Source organism: Sphaerodactylus townsendi, linkage group LG04 (assembly GCF_021028975.2).
Source record: "Sphaerodactylus townsendi isolate TG3544 linkage group LG04, MPM_Stown_v2.3, whole genome shotgun sequence".
NCBI classification, from domain to species: Eukaryota; Metazoa; Chordata; class Lepidosauria; order Squamata; family Sphaerodactylidae; genus Sphaerodactylus; species Sphaerodactylus townsendi.
The window spans coordinates 24,674,339-24,680,338 of NC_059428.1; positions in this window are offsets into that span (position 1 = coordinate 24,674,339).

Here is a 6,000-nt window from a genome sequence, read left to right on the forward strand (position 1 = left end):
GGCGATTCCCCCCCCCACACACACACGATGAACTCTGTTTGTGAGTGCCCACAGAGAGGGCTCTGAGTGCCACCTCTGGCACCCGTGCCATACGTTCGCCATCACTGATGTAATAGCTTGATGGAGGCAGGGGCTCTCCTTGTGCTAAAGGCATTCTGTATTTCCCAGGGACTTTGGGTCCCCATTGGGGAGAAAAGCACAGTATAAACAGTTATGTTTAAATAAATAAAATCAGTGAGGTGGGAGACAGGAGAGAGAAATATTGCAACAGCAGGGTGCTCTATCTAGACAGATACGGTCATCAGGTAGCGTGGCCATTTCGAAGGCACGTGAATGTGAGCAACTCTATACTAGCAGATTAGAATTTCAAATGAGTAAATGTGGAAATATAATGGGACCTGGGTGAGATCTCTGAAGCCAATATACAAGGCTTCTCAAATATTCTCCCATCTTCTTATCTGACTCTGTCTGCCTATCCCTTTCTGTCACTTCTTATGAATGAACATAAAATGCCGCCCCGAGTTCATTTTTGGAAACAAACCCTCAGAAAAAAACACACACAAGTATTTTTGTGCCTGAAGAGCTTTGTGCGTGCACAGCACGAAGAGCGGAGCATGAAAGCTCCATGTGGTACATCCTCTTGAATGACACATTTTAAATGTGATTCCCTACACTCTCATTAGAAAACATTGTATTATCTCCAGGTTTATTCTAGCCTCAGGTTCTGAAGTGATTCTGTCACCGGATATAAGTATGTGTGCCCAAGCCAGCCCAAAGCCTTTGAGTCCTGTAGGTTGATTTGAAATTCATGTACTAATGTTGTTATGCGACAAATCGCCTGCAGCTCTAGAGGGTTAAAGTTGCATTCTCTGCAGAGGACAATAATTAAGTTATCCAGGGAAAACTCCATTTGTTCTTGCCCCTCAGCTTTCATTGCTACAGTACCTCTTTCTTTCTCCCTTTAAATTATCTGTGAGCACAAGTAAACACTGCTGAAAGGTCTTACTGTGCCATCAAGTCCCTAGTGGATTATTTCCTCCCTCCCTTCCTCTCTCTCCCTGATTCTTGAAGGCCTCATTTTACAAACAGTTCCTTCCACCCTTAGAATGATTCAAGCTTCCATTAGCACCCTGTTCAATATTTCCTCTGACAAGTTGCTGCCATAGCTCTAATGGAATTAAAAAAAAACTCTGAAGTGACTTATGATAAACTAGGACAGAGAAAATAGTGGATGATGAACTGATTCCCCCCTCCCCTCACGGCAGCTTTCTTTGGCCCTGGGTGGCCCTTTCCATTTATTGCAACAATGTGGTAAAGAGAAGAAGTCACTGCTTTTCGTCTTTAACCTCTGGGGCCCAACAAGATCCTATCTCATCAACATCTACATAAAACCACTGGGTGAAGTCATCTGGAGAATTGGGCTGGGTCAGGGGTCGGCAACCTTTACCACCCAAAGAGCCATTTGGACCCATTTTCCATGGCCCTGAAGATCTACGGAGCCAGAGAGGCGGCTCTGGTTTGGCCCCTCCACTCACTGTTCCTTCCAGTGCTGGGAGGTGGAGGCGCCGGGCAGGGAAACCCCCTCTGCCCAACAGAGCAGAGGGGTTTTCCCTGCCCGGGGCCTCTGCCTCCCAGCGCTGGAAGGAATGGTGAGTGGAGGGGATGAAGCAGCCTCCTGTTCAGCCCCTTCACTCACCTTTCCTTCCAGCGCGGCTCTGGAGGGCTGGAGGGACACACCCACACTATCCTCCAACCTCCAGGCCACGCAGAGCCACAGTATAAGGCTGAAAGAGCCACATGCAGTTCCAAAGCCACAGGTTGCAGGGCCCCGGACTGGGTTCTCACCAGTATGGAGATGATTCTCAGTTCTATCTCATGCTTCCGGTCAATCCCAGAAAGGCTGCAGAATCCCTGATCCTGTGCATAGAGGCAGTTTTTTACTGGAGTGCAAGCTAATATGGTGGAGGGGGAAAGTGCTGTCAAGGCTTAGCTGACTTATGGTGTTATGTTCCCCTTCCACCCCACATCTCAGAACACGCATTCAATCCGGGATTTTTATGGATATAATATATATATATGAGATATGTTTCTGGTTTATATTAATGCTAACAGCTATATATGGTGTGGAGCAGGATAAAACAGGCTAGAAGCAAGCCTAGAGACAGCAAACAGTCAGTGGACAGTTAATCTACTCATTTGCTCCTTGATGTCCACACCCAAGTCAGAGCTACAGTTAATAGAGTTGGGAATGTGCACTGCGCCTTCAGCTGTTCCTAAAACCTCCTAAGTGCTCCCATCCCTGATTTAATATTGCTGCCTCTGCAAAATTACAATAGCCAGAGACTTACTCTGCCGGCCACCTATTCAAGGTGCTTCTAATGTAATCAAGAGAACACTTGGCTACCAATCCCCTGGGTTTAGAACAATAGATAGAGCTGCTAACTAACTCAGCCCTGCAACCCAGCACAGATGCAAGAAACGAAACCTAATGCAAAGGGTCTCTTTTCCCACCAAACCAGCGATCCACCCTATAAAAGTCCTGCTCACCTTAAGCTCATTGCTCATTTCTAACCTGAACCACCCTTGGTCGAGTTGGTGTGAGACATGATATCATCCTTCTACGGGATCTCTGTGCTGGCATAGAGTCCCTGCCTTCTCCTTCGTCTGCTGCATTGGAACCATTAGGTAACATATCACCCTGCTGCCTCCCACTTCCCATTCTATCATCCAAACCTATTTTTCCCACCTTTTTATATCTCTAGGAACTTGTATGTATGTGCCTCCATATCTTACTGTATGTGTGCTTGAAACCAAATTTATATAAACATTTTAAATTTGATTTGGACTCCTTGTGTTACTCTGCGGAACACTCCATGCCATTTTCCCCGTATACATAGTCTCAAATATCGCAACCTAGCCTCCTCTCGCATTGCCAAGTGAGTGCTCTCCCCAAAGCTCTGCCAAGCTAAATTGCTCTCCCCAGTGCTCTGCCAAGCTAAGCTCTTTCCCCAATGTATTTGCCAAACCGAGCTTTTCTTCCCCATTGCTAACCCCAAAAGAAATCCTTCCCCCTGTTAAGCTAGGTAACAATGGTGACATCATAGAGTTTTCAAGGCAAGAAACATTCAGAGGTGGCTTGCCATTGCCTGCCACTCCATAGCAACACCGGACTTCCTTGGTGATCTCCCATCCATATACTAACCAGGACTGATCCTGCTTAGCTTCCGAGATCTGATGAGAACTGACTAGCCAGGGCCATTCAGGTCAGGGCATAAACAAATATACGGAATCTTTATCCCAACAAGATGGAAGTGCTACAGATGAACAGATCTGACCCCAGATTTAAGGTGTCACCAGTTGTGCATGGAGTTTCCTTGAAGGAACAGGTCCATACTTTGGAGGTGGTCTTTGGCCCAGGCCTACTGCTGGATATGAAGCTGGCAGATTTGGTCAGGAATGCCTTTTACCACCTTGGAGTACAACTCCCTGCCCCTTAGAGGGAAGGTAGGAAATATTGCTCTCACTCTAATTTGACTTTCTGGTGTGACTGCATTACTAAATCTGATTGGCTGCATGGCATATCATAATCATGTTAGATGCATGATTCTGATTGACTGGATCATGTCATCAGCGAGAAGAAAAACATTTTTTAAAAAGTGGACCAGCTACTGAGAAGAACGGCAACCATAAGGAAAACAGACCAAGCAAGAGTGCAAAAGATAAGGTTTTGGCATATGTCTTTTCAAAGAATATCTGAAAACCCTTGAGATACCAATTTCATGTGAAAACATTTGCCCTCAAAAGGTTATGTCGCAAAGTCCTTGTTGGTGCAGCAAGAACTTTAGGTAAGACGTACACCTAGACTTACATACGAGTCCAGACATGTACAGAAATTATTCAAACTGGGACAGGTGCCAGGGACGGATGGAGGGGAAACTGTGCCCAGGCCATGCACACACCTTGTGCCCCTGCCATGGCACCACCTGCCCCCACCACCCTGGAACACCCCCTGGAATGCCCTGCCCCAGGCACGCCCCCTCCAGGACTCGGCCACACCCCCTCTGCAGCTCCACCCAGGGCACAGGTGTCAAACTCACGGCCCTCCAGATGTTATGGACAACAGTTCCCATCATCCCCTGCCAGCATCATGCTGGCAGGGGATGATGGGAACTGTAGTCCATAACATCTGGAGGGCCGTGAGTTTGACACCTGTGACCCAGGGCATCGCACCCTTCCCCGCCCTGTGGGCACTATGCTACTGACAGGTGCACACAAAAGTTGGGAGCTTCAGCCTCGCTCTCCCATGTTGTTTTTCTGACCAGAAACAGCCTCAGTCAGGAAACTTAAGTGTAGCCATCAGGAGAAGGCAGTGCCTTGTGTGCCATGCTCCTCCTCCCAACCAGGGCCATGTACATTCTCACATCAATTGAAAATCCACATAGGAGACACATAGACCATGTGACATGTAAACTGGCCCTAATTCTAATCAAGATATGCAAAAGATATTGCTCATGGTTAAGGCTTATGAGAGCAAAAGACATGAACGTCATGCCATACACAGCCTGGAAAAATGAAAGACAAAACTAATTCCTGTGGAAGCAGTTCTCTCCTTCACCCATCCCAGCCAATGACCTTCCACCATCTCAGGACGTGAGCTGTGTATCTGTGAAACAATTTGCAGCTATATGTTGTTAAATTTACTACAGGGTTGAACCATCCATGAAGTGGAGGGAATGTTTTAGACCTTGAACTAGTGTCTGGCGATAGAACGGCTCCCAAGAATGCCCCAGTTGGCCGTCTCAACTCTGTCTCTGTTCTATGGCTAGTTTTCCATTGTGCTGATTCTGCAATTGCATTTGATATATACACGTCCAGCAGAGTAATAGCAGCAATACCTTCCTCTGTGTACCCTCCATACTGCCTTAGCTCTTCAGCCTCCCTTTTGTTTACCCAAGCCTCCTCAGAGCCCTGTATAATGAAAGCCACATTTCTTTGGAAAGTACTACATTTTAGTATCCAAAGGTGGAGCTGCAACCCTCATGAAAGAATAATGCCAAGTTGCCTCTTCCTCCAACAAATGAAAACAAATCCACAGTGGGGGATCTATCAAAAATGGGGAGGGGGATGAAACAGCGACGATATTTTATATCTGTTTACTTTCTCTGGCTGCTCATAGCCTTAGTGGGCTGTTGGTGATGATCTCTGACACAAAATAATGTTTATTTTCTCCATGAGGATGTTGCTAAGATCCAAGAGACTTTTCTTTTACCAGTCACACATGTGAATATATTCAGCTGTATTCTGCTGAGTCAGAATATTTGTCTGTCAAGGTCAGTATTGTCTATTCAGACTGGCAACGGGTCTCCAAGGGGCTCAGGTTGATGCCTTTCACATCACCCGCTGCCTGGCTGTTTTGACTGGAGATGCCATGATTTGAACCTGAGAGCTTCGCCATGAGACTCCAGAGAGCCACTGTCAGTCAAAGGAGACAATACTGACCTTCACAGGCCAGAGGTCTGACTCCGTGGAACAAAGCTTCCAGTGTAGTCAGACTGAAAGAGAGACTGGCCCAGGTTTATTGGATGAATATGAAGTTGAACATTGGTATCCCCAGCCTAATTTGATAGTCTGCTTACTACAAATGTGGTTCGCCCTCCATTACAACCCAGTAAAGCTGGTTAAGCTGAGAAAGATTGTGGTTGGCCCAATGTCACCTAGTAAATGTCATGGCTAGATGAAGATTCAAACCCAAGTCTATCCCAATTCAAGTCCATATATTTAAGGACACCTGGCAGCCATAAACCTTACAGAGGACGGCTTTCACGGCCGGATTCAACTGGTTCTGGTGGGTTTTCCAGGCTGTGTGGCCGTGGTCTGGTGGATATTGTTCCTTACATTTCGCCTGCATCCGTGGCTGGCATCTTCATCTGTGATACACCTCTGAAGATGCCAGCCACAGATGCAGGCAAAACGTTAGGAACAAAATCCACCAGACCACGG